Consider the following 18,644-nt stretch of genomic DNA (forward strand, 5'->3'; position numbering starts at 1 on the left):
TTAATATTTCTTGTGTTTTCAACTTGAAACCTAGCAGAATGCCTGGCATGAAGTGGGTAGATGCTCAACAACTGTTCAATAAGTGCTTCTTCAATGAATAAATGTACACATAATGTGAGTGTGCACAGTGAACATATGTTTTGACACATAAAATCACCATGGCAGATTGTATGTTCTTGTGAGAAAAAAATTAAGTTTAGCTTTCACACAAGGTGATATGGAATAGGGGAAGTGGAGACTCGGGTGTAGAAACTCCTAAAGTAGCCTCGTACCTTGTTACCAAACTAGCTCAAACTAGCTCTGAGGTTAAAGAACAAAAGAAATAGGAGTGGTGTCAGTGCCTTATGTGGGCTTAACAATTATAGACAGGGGTGGAGACTTTATTTCAAATGTTTTAAAATTGCTTGGGTTAGTTAGGCCTCTCCAATACGCTGTAACCTCTGGAGTATCCAGCCAATGGATAAACAGGGGAGGGACTTACGTGTTAGGCTTAGGGAATAAATAGTGGTGTGTTCTGTTGTTCCTTGTGTCAGCCACCCTATTTTGGTTGTGTGCCCATTCTTGCAAGATCGTGAATAAAATCTTTTCTTCTCCACAGTCAGGTGAGGGTTTATTCCTTTTCAGATATAGCGTTTGTTCTCACATTCTGAAACTGGCCACAGTAATACTTCCAGTCCCCTATGCCTTTCCAGAACCTTGCAGACACCCCCGTCAAGAGATGGCATCTATTTCCCTTCCCCTTGAAAGTGGGCAAGGCTCTGTGGCTGCCTTGATTAAAAGAATGCAGAGAAATGACGCTGCAGGACTTTTGCAGTTAGGTTAGAAAAGGTCAAAGAACTTCTACGTGGTGCACACGCTCACTCTCTCTCTCTCTCTCTCTCTCTGTCTCATGAGACATATGCCCGTGGAGCCCTTAACTTCCAGCTAAGTCCTGCAACACCAAAGCCACCATACTGGAATGACCACATAGAAAGACCATACAGAAATGGGGAGAGCTGCCCAAGGAGCTGCCTCTCTTCCAACCCCCAGCTGTTTGGGTCTTCCTAGTCCAGGCATCGGACGTGTGTGTGAAGAAGACTTCGAGATGATTTCAGCTCCATTCTCATGCTGACTGCAACCGTGGGAAGATCCCAAGTGAGAACCACCCAGCTGAGCCCAGTTAATCCCCAGAACTGTACAGGACAATAATAATAAATCGCTATGGTTTTAAGTCACTGTTTTGAGGTAACTTGTTATGTAGCAATGGAGAACTTGAAAACATAAACATCTCCCAAATCACACTTGTATGCATATATATTCATACATACACACATTTTTTGTTTTTTGTTTTTAAGTTACATGGGCTTGGTAACTGTTGGTGTCAATGCTATGATCACACTTACCTATTATGTAGTAGATACCATTCCTGGAGGCAGTACACATGGTGTTGATTATGTGCAGATCCTAGATCCATGATGTACAGTCATTTGTCATTTTACCAAGTCATGGATTTGAGGTACAGGCTCCTGGGTGAGAGTAGTCTCTCAGCTAGTGGGTGATCCCAGATGACTACTAGCACAAACAGGGTTTTCTTGTTTTCTACTTGATAGTTCCTTTAAATTTTATGATGTGATTTTTTTTTAGAAGCTTTGTTGCCTTGTCAAAAAAATTAAAAAAAAAAAAGAGCTCTGAAAAATATCAGCTGACTGCTAGTCCTAGTGATAAAAATGAAGGGAAAATAAAGAAATCTGAGAGAGATTCCCAGCCCAATAATAGAAATTTCAAAGAATGGAATGTCAAATGTGATGGTGGCTTGACTTGATGATGTAAAAGCATCTGGAGGATGCAATCCTTAAACAAGTAAGCATAATTCAAGAAGCCATTTTGTTGAAAACATGATAGCTTATAAAGGCATTAGAGGCCTCAAGGCTTCATTGATATTTTTCAGTTAAAATATACTGCAACTGGGGAGGGAATGATATGCTACTGTCATAGTCACCAATTTGTGGGATAATTGAAGGTGCAGAAACATGCGCCTCTTGTATGTCAAAAGAACATAGTCCTTAACTTTTATATATGAGATGCTCTTCCAGACTTGTGGGGAGTTGAGAAATGGGTGAATCGTTGTCCTTGGCCTTGAAACGCAGACTAGTTTATCTGCTTGGCAGGTGAGTAAGGAGGAGGGTAAATAAGCAACAAATAAATGACAAGTTGAATGCTATCATGTCTCACATGCAGTGAACATAGCCTATGATTTGTGGATGCAGAGAATAAAGGTCATTTTGTGTTCAGAGGAGAGGGGGAGAGAGAGAGAGAGAACTTGAGATCTCTCACAGAATAAAGTCCCAGCTCTTTGACAATCTGGGTCCAACTTTACCTCCAACCTTCTCTTAATAATCCCTCATATCAAACAGTCCTTCCAGTAAATCTGATTGATTAATTAAGAAATACACTTGCCTTTCAATACGTACCCCCTTTAATTTAAGGAGTTTGAAATAAAATGAAAGAGAAATGAGCATCTATATACACATGCACACACAGAATAATTTCAGAATAACACAATTTAAACTGCCTGCCATTTTTTTTTTTCTTTTTTTTTTTTTTTGTCTTTAACAAAAACTTCCTTTTGGTAGTGAACACAAAATCTTATCATGTATGTCTACCATTCTCTTTTCCCCTCTGGCTGATTGGAGTGGAGTCTAGAGTGATCTTGGAATTCATGTGTTGAAGATTGTAGAATTTCTGGCAGCCTGGGTCCTTGAATGACTGAGTGCAGGAAGATCAACTAGCAACCAGCATTGCTTCTGTCAAACTGTTCTATGAGCAAGACATAAACTGCTCTTGTATATGTTTCTTTTGGCAGCTGTTTTTTTAGGAACTTTGCATTACGTTAAACAATATGGTTAGTTAACATTGCAAGAAAATCCACAGATGAAGTGAGGAAAAAGCTATCACCACTGGTGTCAAAATGGGGATGGTCAGCTGCTCCGATGGAGGCTGGTAGGGCATTGTTCTTGAAGGGCATAGAATCTTGCACCAGCAGGTGGAATTTAAAACCAGTGCTACTGTTTACTGACTGTATAACCTTTGGCAAGTTCCTCCATCTCCTCAGTGCCTGGGTTCCTTAGTCTGTAAGATGGAGATATAATGAAAGAACCTAAGGTATTGGACCATCATGAAGATTGAATGAGTCAATGCATGTGAAGTAGTTAGAGCAGAGCCTGCAGGTGGTACTCATCCTTATCACTGTAAGATTTAGGTGTAGGTTTCACCCTGATAAAAATGCTAAGAACAAGTTTTTGCAGGACCACCAAGAGTACAAGGGTGTCTATTTGGGGACAACAGTAACACGATGAGAGACTTCGTAATTAAGAATTCTTATAGTGTAGAAAATGGAGACTTGCAGACTAGCATTGAAAGGCCAGTCGGTGGCTATTTTTTGTTGTTTCATGAATAAATTTTACTATATTCAATTTTCCCCATAAACTGTTTATTTACTGCTCATATTAATGCAATATGCAGACGCATTTACATGACTGGAATCTTTTGCAACCTGCCAGAACGTATCTCCTGTTTTGCTCTCCCTTCATTTCATGTGAGAAAATTCATTTTTGCTCTATGTGTTTTTGAATTAACTGGCACTTTTCAGGAATGTAACATCAGCATAAATCAAGAGGCTGATATAGAGTAGAGCAATTACGAATCTGGCTTGGGGCTGGGCAGATTTGTGTTTAAGCCTTTCCAAGCCGTGGTTTTTTTGCTCAAGTTATTGTGAGGATTGAATGGGGAAGCCTCAGCACGGATGTGACACTCAGGAAGCACTCAGTGAAGATGAACTAGAATTATTCCTTTCACTAGTAATTCCCTATATGTTCTGGGAAGATCTAGCATCCTGGGTTCCTGAATGACCTTGTGGAGTAAGGTCGCCTAGCAACCAGGATCTTCCTGTCAAACTGTTACATATGGAAAACATAAATTTCTATTGTGGTTCACCATTGAGATTTGGGGTTTATTTATTATAACAGCTTGCTTCTTAGGCACTTTGCATCACCTTCATCCATATGGTCATTTAATATTACAAGAAGGTCATTGGCCATTCATGATGTCGTCTTCACCTCCAGAAGCTTCAGAGGCCTTGAACTGTAGAAAGTGTCTGTCTGTTGCACAGCTGTTTACTCTCAGCATCTACCAGCCAGTGTTATTGCTTCCATTTTTAAAAGGAAGTGTCCTGCTTCCCCAGTTAGACTATATTGCAGGTACTGATTTCAGGGTACAAGAGGTGTGACTTTACTGAACTTCTTTCTTGAGTCCCCATACCACAGGGGTGGCAGAAAATGAACTTTGGTTGATTTGAAGTTTCCCTAATTTTTTTGGAGTTGCATCTAAGTTCTGGGTTGCAAGGTGGACATTTGGTCTCAGAGTCATCCTGTATGTGAGCATTCTCTTTTTTTGGTTTTTCACTATCAGTCCACTGTGGAATTTTCCCTCATTCCTCATTCTAAGACCTCCATTCATTGGTCCAGTTCTCAGTCAATTCCATGCCCTTTATAAGTACATGAGGATAAAATGGCTTCTATGAGAACCCAAGGTACATGGGAATCTGTCTGAGTGGGGTCACTGGGTAGAAGAAGGTACTGAGAACTAAAAAAAAAAAAAAAAAAAAAAAAAAAAAAGTTAAAAAAGTTAACATTTCAAAAGTATAATACCACCACAAAAAGTAAGCCCCTCAAGGAAGGAACTGTATGTATCCTGACCATAGAGCATAATATCCTAGAATTCTGTCCAGAAAATAAAGTTTACCTCACTAAATATTTTCTGCCTTTATATGAGAAAGAACAGCCAATGGCCATAAAAAGAAAGGAAAAAAAGATTCACAATTTTTTTTTAAACAGTAACTTCAAGTATGGAAAAAAAGTGACTTCAAGTATGGAAAGGCACACTAAGGATAGATGTTAGAAAGATATGTGCTTATTAACTCCAGCTGTTGGGATCCTAGGCAGTAGTTTCTTTTATCTTAGTCACTACCAAGACCAAAAAAGGCAGTGTTGTAATTTGGCAGGGTAGGACAATCAGTGATGGCTTTTGAGCTCTGTGCTGAAGGAAAATATTTTAAGTCATATTATATAATTTTCCTTTTCTCTCAATATGAAAAATAGAATACATTATTTCTTCTTTTAGCCATGTCAGAATAACTGGTGCTACTTGTTTCCTTCCTGCTGTAAACAACTTGAAATATTATCAAAACATATGATACAAGAGCAGCACAGAGAGGGGGAATCCAGGAAAAGCTTGATGGTCTCACTAAGAAAGAAGAAGAGACCAGAGTTTAGGAAGGCTGAGGTGGCTAGAATTTGTGGGGCTGAGGGAGTGAAGGGATTGAATCATGGCCATCAAAAAAGGCATGTTCAGGTCCCAACCATTGATCCTGTAAGTATGAACCCATTTGTAAATAGGATCTTTGAAGATGTTATTGGTTAAGGTGTGCCCAAACTGAATGAGGGTGAGCCTTAATCCATTATGGCTGAAGTCCTTATAAGCAAAGGAAACTGGACATAGAAGGAGAGGCCATGGGGAGCAGCCAGAAACTCGGAAGTCAACTAGACCCGGAAGAGAAAGGAGAAGATGCCATCGTGTGTACTGCCATGCGGAAGACAAGCTAAGGACTGAGGATCACTAGCAGTCAGCCCCAAAATGCCACAGTCTTCAGGGAGAAAGCATCACCTTGCTGATGCCCCATTTTGGGACCTCTCCAAGCCTAAAAACTATGACCAATAAATTCTCATTGTTTAAGCCAACCTACTCATAGTATTTGTTTTAGCAACCAGGAATCTAAAATGGGAGCTACAGAGAAAAGAGGTTTCAAAATCTGTATGGAGTTCCCTTGAGTCTGTTGGTCAACACTAAAGTTGTGCACACAAAGGATGAAACTCTATAAGGCTGGGCAAAAAACCACCAGGGAGCTATAAACTGAAACACTCTAAGAGTTTACATAGAGCTGGGAGACAATTGAGTGCTTCCCAGCCAGAGTGATAAGCCTCATTGACCACCGTATTAGTTTCCCACAGCTGCAGCAACAAATTGCCATAAACTTAGTGGTGTAAAACAACACAAATTCATTATGTCACATTTATGTAGATCAGAAGTCCAACATGGATCATACTGGGTTAAGATCAAGGCGTTTCAGGGTATGACTCCCGGGGAGGAATCTGGACCTGGCATCGTGGGATTGAGAACATCTTCTTGACCAAAAGAGGGATGCAAAATGAAAGGAAATAAAGTTTCACTGGCTGAGAGATTTCAGATGGAGTCAAGAGGTCACTCTGGTGGACATTCTTACATACTATATAGATAATTCTTTTTAGGATTGGAATAGCTAGAAGTAAATACCTGGAACTATCAAACTGCACCCAGTAGCCTTGACTCTTGAAAACAATTGTATAACAAGGTAGCTCACAATCGGTGACAGTGTGATTGTGAAAATCTTGTGCATCGCACTCCCTTTATCCAGTGTATTGGATGGATGAGTAGAAAAATGGGGACAAAAACTAAATGAAAAATAGGGTGGGATGGGGGGGGATGATTTGGGTGTTCTTGTTTACTTTTATTTTTAATAAACCTGAATTTCATTTAAAAAAACACACACAAAAAAGATCAAGGCATTTGCAGGATGTATTCCTTTCTGGAGTCTAGGGAAGATCATTTCCTTGCTTTTTCCAGCTTCTGGAAGATGCCCACTTTCCTTTGCTCATGGTTCCCCTGCTCCATCATCAAAGCCAGCAACATTGGACTGAGACATTCTCATATTTCCATCTCTCTGTTTTTCTCTACTTATATTCTCTCTTCCACTTTTAGGGACCCTTGTAATTACATTGGGCTCCCCTGGATAATCCAGGATAATCTCCCTATTTTAAGGTCAGCTGATTAGTAACCTTAATCCCATCTGCTATCTTAATTCCCCTTTGTCAGTTAATTTAACATACTCACAGGTTATGGGGATATGGATGTGGACATCTTTTTTGGGGTTGTGGTCTACCACAACCCCTGAGACATTTATTAGAGACCTCGGAACAGTCATGCCTTAGTAGTAGGGTTAAGTAAGTCCTAAACTAATGGCTGCTCTAGACCCACTGTAATAGAGCTTAAAAATAAGCCTCAAAAGGATTATGATGAGCCACATGTAATTAAGCTGCTTTTTAAAACAAACTTCAATACTCTTTAAAGAATGGCAGCAATATGCAGACACAAAACAGTGTAACATTTACCATGTTCAATCAAAAGTTAGGAAACATTGAAGAAGCCAGATAATATGATCGTAACTAGAAGAAAAATTAATCAGTAGAAACAAACCCGGAATGACAGCAATAATGGGATTAATAAATGAGGACTTTAAAATAGCCTATAAGCACACAAGAATTTAAAGGACAATATGACCATAATGATGGAAGAACTGGAAACTATTAAAAAGAAACTTTCATCAAAATTAACAATGTTTGCGCTTCAAGGGACACTATCACGAAAGTGAAGACAACTTACAAAATGGGAGAAACATTTGCAAATAATATATTGGATAAGAATATGTCAGAATATATAAAGAAACCCTACCCAGTTTTTTAAATGGGCAAAGAACTTGTATAACCATTTCTCCAAAGAAGATATACAAATGGCAACAAGCACATGAACAGATGCTCAACATCATTAGTCATTAGGGAAATGCAAATCAAAACCACAATGAGATACTACTTCACACCTCTTAGGATGGCTATAATAAAAAAAAACAGAATATAACAAGTGTTGATGAGGATGCGGAAAAATTGAAATATTCATACATCACTGGTGGAAATATAAAATGGAGCAACCACTGTGGAAAACAATTTGGCAGTACCTCAAAAAGTTAAATATAGAATTACCATTGTGATGGTTAAGTTCATGGGTCGATTTGGCTAGGTGATGGTGCCCAGGTGTCTGGTCAAGCAAGCACTAGCCTAACCGCTACTGTAAGGACATTTGTGACTAGTTAATAAGCCAGAAGGCTGTTTATTAAATTGTCAGTCACTTGATTGCTTCTGTGGCTAATTACTTCAAGAAGGGAGTGTCTTCTGAAATGAGATAATTCAATCAGCTGGATTTAACCCAATCAGTTGAAGACTTTTAAGGGAGAAGAAAGAGAGCTTTCACTTCTTCAGCCAGCCAGCCTCTTCTGGGGAGTTAATCGAAGACCTTCGTCAGACTTGCCAGCTTGCTGCCTGCCCTACAGAATTTGGACTCGTGTTGCCTGCTCTATGGAATTTGGATTCATGCATCCTACCCTATGGAATTTGGACTCGTGCATCCCCACAGTTGTGTGAGACACTTTTGTAAAATCTCATATTTACAGATATCTCCTGTTGGTTCTGTTTCCCCCAGTGAACCCTAACTAATATACCATATGATGCAGCTAATTCTACTCCTGGGTATATGCCCAAAATAATTAAAAATAGCTATTGAAACAAGTATTGTACACAAATGTTCATTGGAGCACTTTCCACAATAACCAAAAGGTAGAAATAACCCAGATGTATGTTTACTGATATATAAACAAAATGTGGTATATCCATACAATAGAATGTTATTTAGCCTTAGAAAAATGAACCTCAAAACATTATACTGTTAGTGTGACTATGTGACTGTGAAAACCTTGTGGATCACACTCCCTTTATCCAGTGTATGGACAGATGAGTAGGAAAATGGGGATAAAAATTAGATGAAGAATAGGGTGGGATGGAGGGGATGAAAAGAGTTAGGGGTTCTTTTTGCTTTTATTTTTATTTTGGAATAAGAAAAAGTTTCAAAAATTGATTCTGGTGATGAATGCACAACTGTATGGTGGTGCTGTGAATGATTGTATACACACTGGATGACTGTAGGGTTGTGAATATATCTCAAACTATATTTTAAAAAGTAAATGAACAATGGGGGGAGGAGGGAAATGAGATGTTTTCAATGTTCTTTTTTATTTTAATGTTTATTTTACTTTTTGGAGTAATGAAAATGTTCAAAGTTTGATTGTGGTAATGAAAGCACAATTATATGATGATATTGTGAACAACTGATTGTGACTTTGAAGGATTGTGTTACGTGATTATATCTCAGTAAAATTGCATTAAAAAACCATTATGCTAAGTGAAAGAAGCCAGACACAAAAGGTCTCCTATTATATAATTTCATTTATATGAAATACCCCAAGTAAGTAAATCCATAGAGACAGAAAGTAATTGTCAGGGGCTAGGGGAAGCAGTAATGGTGAGTGCTTAATGGGTATGGGATTTCCTTTTGTGATGGTAAAAATGTTTTAGGAGTAGATAGAAGTAATGATTGCACAACATTGTGAATGTACTAAAAGCCACTGAGTTATACACTGTAAAATGACTGATTTTATGTTATGTGAGTTTTGCCTTAATTTTTAAAATATGAAATTTCAATGGAATTAAATGAAATGAAGAATTCACTAAGTAAGTTTAATGATATATTAGACACTAAAGAATAAAAGATCCATGAACTTGAAGATATAGCAAAGGAAACTATTTAGATTAAAGTACACGGAGGAAAAAAAGACTGACCAAAAATAAAGGAAAGAACCTCAGTGACCAGTGGAACAATATTAAGTGGTATAACTTATATGAAACAGGTGTCTCAGAAAGGAGAAGACAGGGGTGGGGTGAGCAGAACATCTATTTGAAAAACTAATGGCCAAAACTTTTTCCAAATTTGATGCAAACTATAAATGTACAGTTCCAAGAAGCTCAACGAACCCCAAGTAGAAAAAATGCAAACCAAAACATTATCAGAGTACATTATAATCAAATTTTCTGAAAACCAATGTGGTGGATTGAATTGTGTATTCTGGTTTGGACGTGTTCTCTTGAAGTTGTTACTTCAGTTAAGGTGTGGCCTAACTGAATCAGGTTGGACTTTAATCCAGATTCCTGGAGTGCTTTATAAACAGAATGAAATTCAGACATAAAGCCACAGAAAGGAGCCAAAAGTCAACAAAACTGGAGGAGAAAGGAGAAGATAGCACCATGTACATTGCCATGTGACAGAAAAGAAGAAAAAAAATAACAGATTGACCAAGTGGAAGACAAAGAGTAAGATGGTACTTTTAAATTCAACCATATCAATAATTAAATTAAATAAAAACACTTTAATTAAAAGCCAGAGATTGTCAGCCTGTTTAAAAAGTAAGACCTAATTAAGGGTTATCTATAAGAAATGCAATTTAAATATAGTGACACAGAGACATTAAAAGTAAAGGGATGGAATAAGATCATGTATCAATATTAATAATAAGACAGCTGAAATGGCTAGCAGAGTGTCTGATCATCCAACAGTCTGGTCTTCAGGATAAAGAATATAACCAGGGATAAAAGAGGGACAATTCATAATGATAAAAGGATCAATAAGAAAACGTAACAATCCTAAATGTGTATGCATCTATTCATAGAGCTTCAAAATATACAAAGCACAGAAGGGTATATGGGAAAACTCTACCTATTGCATACTAGGGACTATAATTAATAAGAATACCATACTAGTACTACACAAATACTAGGGACAAATAATTAAGGGCTGACAAGAGCTATGAGGTGTTTGGGGTCATGAGAATTGTTTAAAATGGAGAGTGATGAGGATTGTACAACTGATGATAATGTGAGATATGGATGGATTATCGTGGACAGAACATATGCCATGTGAAATTAGGAACCCCTTACTTTATAAGTCAAGCCCTCAATCTTGAGCCTTGCTTAGGTGAAAACGGTAGGCTAAGCCCACCTATAATTATGCCTAGGAAGCACCTCCAGAGAACCTCTTTCATTGCTCAAATGTGGACTTTCTGTCTCTAAGCCTAACTCGGCAAAGAAATCCATCACACTCCCCCTGATGTGGGACAAGACACCCCCGGATGAATGAGTCTCCCTGGCAACGTGGAACACAGATTCCAGGAATGAGCCTGACCCTGGCATCGAGGGATTGAGAATGCCTTTTTGACCAAAAGGGAGAAAAGAAAGGCAATAAAATAAGGTTATAGTAGCTAAGAGTATTCAAATAGAGTCAAGACGCTGTCCTGGAGGTTACTCCTATGCAAGCTTCATCTAGATATGCCAAATGACCACAATATGACAAGCCCAAGTCAACAGTAGTCCCAAAAACCTTTGAGAATACCCGGATCCCTATATGAAACTTTATAAAAGTTTCACTCATTAAGTTTATTAAAACAAAAACAAAAAACAAAACAAACAAACAAAAAACACACTAAAATACACAAAGCAAACGCTGAAAGAACTGAAAGGAGAGATCTAAAATTCCACTGTTATGGGTGATTTCAAAACTGAATATGTTTTTGACTGAGATGATTAAACTTCTTTCTTTTCTTTTCTTTTCTTTTTTTTCTTTCCACATCAGAAGGAAAATTCTTACATTGCAGTCTGGCACAGTTCCCCAGTTCCCCTCCAAGAGAACTCCTGTGTGCTAGAATTCTGGCCAAGTGGGCCTGTGGGTCTGTAGGCTGGCATGTGAACGCGACTTTTCCAACTTCTCAGTTTAATTTGGGGGAAGGCTCTTCACCAAAGTGCTTAAACAGGAAGGAGAAATTACCCACACTGTTATTTTCTCTTCAGAGAGCCTTGGGATTCAAGCTAAAGCTACCATTATCCTTTTCCCTCAGTTCCTCTTAAAACACTTGGCTCCCTATTGGACTCCGTGGAGGCAGGAGCCTCGGCTGGGTGCACGGTACAGACGGAGCACGGCCTCTTGGTCCTTGCAGGCGCTGTGCGGTGACTGAGCACCCCGTCTTCCAGGGCCTCTTGTTTTCCCATGGGTGCTTCCTATGGATTCAAGCATGAGGCCAGATCCCAGACTTGGATATGGACCTCCTCTTTAAATGATTGAATGAATGATCAATTTAGCCAGTAATTAACAGACTTCATGGATAGTTATTTCAACTGGAAAACAGTTCAAGTCCAATGCCAAAGTAGTACCTTCCCATGGAGCAACAGAACTCTGGCCTTGACATAGTAATATTAAAAATGGGAAGAAAAATAATAAACACAATATTGACTAACATTTTGAGTACTTTTAATACATTTATTTAACCCTACATTTTTTTTAGGTTTTGTTATAGTCCCTATTTCACAGACGAGTTGATGAGGGGAATTCAGGCACACAAGGGTGAGATAAATTCCCCATTTACATGCTCGTCTGTAAATTTGTAATCCTTTTTCTTAACAACTGTATTCACCATGGGGTATTCTGAGAAGCAGACTAGTTTGAGGCTTGCTCTGTGTTGCTGTATTATTCAACTTATTTTGCTAGCAAGCCACAAGAAGCCAACTCAAATTTGCTGAAGCAAGTATGGGAATTTATTGATGACATAACCAAGAAGACGGGATGTAACCAGCTTCAGGCACGGTGGTATCCAAGTGACCAAAAGGTTTTTTTCTCACTTTCTTCACCCCTGGAATCTGTTTACCTCTCTGCTAACATAGCTAAACTGGATAGCATCAGGCCTATATCTATAAGCTTAAAGTCTGGTGGAGAGAGCTTTTATTTCCCTCCTGAAAAAAAAAATAATCCCAGCATGAGTCCCGGGATTGAGACTTTTAGGCCTGCCCTGGGCTACATAATATCCTTAAACCAATCACTGTGGTCGAGTGGAAGGAATCCTGGACTGGCCTGCCTTGGATCAGTTGCCCATCTGTATGTCTGTGGGTGGGGTCGGTCCCACCAAAACCATGTGAGCCAAGAGTGTGGAAAGGAAAATTGAGGGACTGCTACCCAAAACAGGAGGGAGTACATGCTGGGCAAGCAAAAATAGCAAACATTTCTGGTTGCCAGTGAAGTAGTCAACAGTTGACCATGGATATTATCTGACTTCGAGGTTGAGTGTAGGGAATCTCTGTATCATTGAATGGGATGCCCCATAGCCTGTGTTTTCCCTACAAAGCTTATTGACCAAAGTCCTTGTAAAGATTCTAACAGCTTATGTTAGAATCTCAAGAAACTGAGCCATTGGTATTACATTTCTGGAGCACTGCATATTTTTACTTTTATTCTGATATTCATTTATTCATTCAACAAACATTCATGGAGCAGTAACTCTGGGCAAGGATTAGCATCAAGACCCCAGTGAGGGGCTTGATGTCCAATGTCATTTAACATAGATTTTCTTGACCATGGACATCATGTGAAGCTTTCACATGTAGTGCTGGATGTACATATAACACCATGCATAGAACTTCAAATGGTAGCAGGTAGTCAATATATAATTCTGATTGCTTATATATTGCTGGTAAAGATTCACTCTTCTGTATCATTGCTATTTTTTCTTTACTATTTACTTGTTTCTAGACTGGTCAGATCATGAGAGATAGAAACTATAAGCTGTATTTCTAAGATAATGATGTAATGCTATGCCTTATAGGTGGTGGAAATAGAAATTATTTGCTATGGGAACTCCATGTCTATTAATCATTTGCATGCTGTCAAACATGTGTGGGAATGGGAAGTCTCACAACTGCCTTTCTTCCCTTTCTGTATTTTTGCTACCTTTGATCCGGAATTTTAATCTTATTGGGTTAAATTTTTTCCAGTGAGATGTTCAAAGACTTGCAAGTATCTCTGCCTTTTTGAATATTAGCTTCTTTGTGGTGTATTTTTCCCTAATTATTCCAAATATAGTATAATGACCATGAAACGAGAAAAAAAATTTTATGTTCTTGAATTTGATTTCATATTCACAGCTTCCACTTAGTACCTCTCCAGTTATTAGGTTCATTTCAATGTCATTTTCAAGGTTCTTGCCAGGATTATAGTCATTTCAGTACAAGTTGCTGTACATTTGGAAATAAGTTGATTCCTTCGATTTTAGCATAGAATCCCAATATCTATGTTTATATGCTGCTTAAATTTCCTACTGTAGTTATTGTAGAGCTGGGCTATTGTGTGCTTATTTATTGAGCATTGACTGTGTGTCAGACACTTCTTTTGACATTGAAGATGCAGCAATGAATAAGATAACGTCACTGCTCTCAGGGAGCTTGCATTGTAGAGGAGACGATAGATAATAAATGTATAAATAACCAGGTTTATGTTATCATGTGCCATAAAGAGAAGGAAAGCAGGGTATGGGGTAGAGTCAGGGGAGGGTCTCAGATTGGGGGATCAGAGAAGACCTCTGTGAGGAGGTGAAACCTGAACAGAGACCTGAAAGACCATAGGGTGAGTCACCTGGGGACAGAGCATCCCCCGCAAGTGGGACAGTGAGGGCGCAGGCTCCGGGATGGAGTCCTGGGAATGGGAAGGCCAGTGTGGCCGGAGCCCATCAAGGGAGGACAAAGATGCCCTGGGTCAAGGCAGAGGCCAGATCACGGGGAACCGTGGCAGCTCGTCGAGGACTGTGAGTTTCCTTCTGAATGTCACAGGAAGTCATTAGAGTGTTTACAGCATGGCAGAGACATACCTCCAACCTTTTTAAAGGGATAATTTACTTACCACATTTTCTGTAGACTCCCAAGAATTCAGCAGGCAAGTCATACTGATCGTGGAACCCAGAAAAGTTTCAATCAATAAGATGCAGAGCCCAGACCTTACTCTTTGCTGGTTTTTTAGGAGTGCCTTCCCTGGAGGGTTAAGGTATCAGCTACGAGTTGTGTAGAATCCCGGATTACTGCAGGGGCCTTGCCGGCCACACCAAGTAGTCTGAGCTCATGACAAGAAAAATACATGGCTCGATTTGTGTCTATTGTAGGACACCCTTTTCTTGAAGAAAGGCTTTTGTTCTGATTATCTGTTCTGTGCTAATTTACTAATAAAGAGTGATGTTAAAATAGCATGGACCATAATTTGGGACAACTTGGGTCAGGACAGACTCTGTGATGCTGTTTCTGTCTTTGACAAATGCTATCTCTAGACTTACATGAAGAAGTAATAAGGGTTGATTAACAATTACTTTGGGTATGTTTGAGCAGTTTGTTGCCAAAAGATAAGGGATCGCCACAAAATAGCTCACACACATCATATTTAGACCCCATCCTGAGTTGACTAAAGATTTGATATTTTTAAGTCCCTCATACAAGAAGCATGCATAACACTGGAAGGGGAAAAATAAAGTTATACTACAACCAATGGATATATTTTTAAAGTGACTGACAATGATAATATCCATTTTTACAGAGTATTTAAGTTGTACTCAGATACAAGTACTATACACAATAGAGAAAATATTATTGAATAGATTGGTAGCCAGTCTCATAGTAACTTGTAAATACAAGCTGTTATTTTTTCCTTGAAAGAATAACTTATTTCCCCACTGAACTTTGTTACAATGGTCTGCTTTCCAGAACCTGTAAAATGTTTCCTCATATATAGAAGAGTATAACAGTATTACACACATGCACACACACACACAAGCACATACAGGGACTTTCAACTGTAATATTTTGATTAAAGTTAATAAAAATTTAGGTGAGAGCAGCTACATTTCAAAAATAGCAAGAGATTACTTTTCTAGGTAGTTCTTTTTGAAAAACAGTATCTGTTTTCCTGAAAGGAGAGATGGCAAATAGAAAACAAGTTTAACTAGAATATGCCATGGCAACCATTTAGAGACCACTGAAAAGAACTTTTATATGAATCTGAAAGATTCCCCTGTCCCTTAAAGGTAGAAAGTGGACCAGTGATTTGAGGCAAATATATAGAATTATATATATGTAAAAAAGTCCTTTGTAAAATGAAAAATAGAATATGGATTTTGGATTTCTGTCTCTAAAGCATTTTTAGTGCATTCCCCTAAAGGTTGCCCTCATAAACGTGAAGAAACCAAATGCCCCAGCACCACAGGTATTTCTTAAGAGCATTGGCATTGAAAGACAGAATGGAAAGCATAAGTCAGACTATTTCAGTCAAGTTCCCTGGTGTTCTGAGACGATCCCTCACGGCTGAATTAAAAGGACAGCAGTGTTAAAATGATGCCGTTTCCTTTGCTTTAATAAGCCAAGTCACAGATGATTTTTGATAACACAGTCATCAGTGGGATGTGTTCTTGTGCATTCTGAAAACACGAAGCCTCACTTCAAGTCTTACTGTTAAGTCCGTGCTGTGAAGGGGTGGTAAGTGTTACTAAGTTAGCATTATTAAGTTAGATTAGCAAGGTTCTACTGCATTTTCGCTTTAAGCCAGAGTGCTTTCACAGCTGAGCTGTAATGCACTGAAAATGCCTACATAACAAGATCCAGACGTGGACTTGAATCCCAAATGGTAAACGGCCCACGGCATTTGTACACTATTACCTTACTGAAGCCTTCAAAAGTCAGCACGTCTGAAAAGACACTACACCTAAATCCAAACGCATAGAGGAAGCCAACGCAGGAAATAGGTGGCTCTTTCAATAGTAACATACCTCTATTGGGCAGGAAGGTAGTTCTGTTTTCTAGAGAGTAACAGCGTGAACTCCAATCCCTTCTTAAGAAGGCAAGTAGAAGGAATGAACCTAAATTATCCTGTTGATGACTAAATGTTACATTTAGCTCCCTGGAGTTCCTGCTTGGAACAGAATTTCAGGGAATCACATTTAGCCTGCTAGCCAACTGGGACTTTCTGCATACTTGAGTAAACACAAGGTTTCCTAAGAAACTGCCTTTCTTAGAAACCTAAAGCCCTAAAACCCTTAACTTCAGGAAAACTTAAATTTCTCAGAGAAGGAAGAAAAGGGATCAAGTTGTAGAACAATAGAGCTAGAAAGAAAGCTCAAATGTACCTTAGGGCAGAAAGCTAAAGGAGTTTTGGAAATTACGTTTCAGAAAATTATATTTCCGTTTCCATTTAGGGTCTAGTTTGCAAAGATGCCTGGACCCGACGAATAGGTTGAATCGTGTACAAATCCTTTTTGCCTGGCTTGATTCAAAGTAGTCTGTGACTTTCAGTTCTTGTGTGATTGACTGATGAATTGGACAGGCATGCAGCTGGTCCTTGGCAGAGCACGATGGAGGCACAGAGATCCAGCCTCCAGCCCAGGGAGGTGGGGCCTGACACTCCCAAGGCAGCCAAGGCCGCAACATCATGTTGTGTTTTAGTGATAGGTTTTACTGGACTTAGGTGGAGTTTACTGATTTGTGACCTGATCCAGAAAGGTAATATTTTCCTTTGCTTGGTTACTCTAAGTAGTCTATCAGAAAGGTTTGGGGCAGGGCCCCGTGATGCAGTAGAATTCTTTAGTTATAACATCTAGAATGTAGGATCCAGAAGATAAATGACATCTGTCCGTGACATGGCGGTGGCATCCAAAGTTGTATAGCGGGAGGATACTGCTGTTCCCTAGGAAGCATGCATGATGACATTGAATTTACAATCTAGATAAATAAAAATAAATTTCTGACTCTATATCTGTTATCACTTCACATGGAAATGGCTGGGTGGATTGTCACCATTTTGGAATGGACTGACTTAAAATATGGGCTCTGTAGCTTGCAGAAAATTTAGGTAGGTCCTGGAGGGCTTCCTAAAAGGGAAGGACAATTAGTGCCCAAAGAGGCAGAAACTAGGGGGCCTCACGACTGCCAGTCAAGAGATGAGCCATATATATTGCCTTAGGTCAAGTTTTCCCAAAAACAGACTTGGAGGTAAGGATTTGTGTGCAAGGATTTATTAAGGCTGTGCACTTATAGGAAACCAGCCAGGGTGGGGGATCAGAAAGTCCAGGGAAGAGGAAGGAGCCAAGCAAGTGTGCTGTTTAATAGGACTAGTCCCAGCCTCAGCCTTACCCCTTGGAGAGAGGCGGAGTGTAAGTTATGCCTCAGACTTTGACACACCTCCAGGAAGAGAGCTGGGCTTTCATCTCCTGCCCTGGTCAGTCACTGAGCAGGGGGCCCCTAAATTCCCAGCATTTCTGACTTCTAACTTCTGAAGAGAGTCACTGGTGCTTGGATTAGCAGCAAGCATAGAAGCCAGGGGAGGGGGGCCCAGAAACGGAAAAAGGAGTTTAAGGGAATCGGATGGAGAACCAACAGTGTCCACCACATGTATGAAGACCTGGAGACAGAGCAAATAGATGTTTCAGATATGCATCCAAAAGGGCAGACGCTCCAAATTGCAGAAGCTGATTGACAATTGAGCTGCTTCTCAAGGGGGCAACTCTACGCAGCTGGTGGCAGCAGAGATTTGCACTTGGAATAGTTGTGTAAGTCTGTTGCTCTTGTCCCTCTCCTGCGGTCCTTAGGAGAATAAAGAGTGCAGGACTCCTCAGAAAACACATCTGGCCTGAAGCAGTTAACAAGCTTCCTCCTTATTCCATCTGTGTCTTGCTGAACGCCTTTTCTCTTTGACCGATGACTGAAGAAACGGAGACAGTTCTCATCGAGAAGACTACATAATCAAGGGCTAAATTTCATGATACAAATACTGTAAGAGTGTCAAGAAAATGGAGATTAATCAGAACTGGAGTGGCCGCGGAAGGCTTTTTGGAGGAGATGGGACTCGGTTTGGCTTTGAAAATCAGCAGAATTTTTATAGGTAAAAGAGAGAAGGAAGAGGATCCTGGCAGAGGGGAAAATATTGGACAAAAGCACAGCATGAGCCCTCCGTACACATTTACGGCAAGAGTTAAAGATCAGCTTAACTGAAGTGAACCATGGGTC

This window comes from Choloepus didactylus, chromosome 4 (assembly GCF_015220235.1).
Source record: "Choloepus didactylus isolate mChoDid1 chromosome 4, mChoDid1.pri, whole genome shotgun sequence".
NCBI lineage: Eukaryota > Metazoa > Chordata > Mammalia > Pilosa > Megalonychidae > Choloepus > Choloepus didactylus.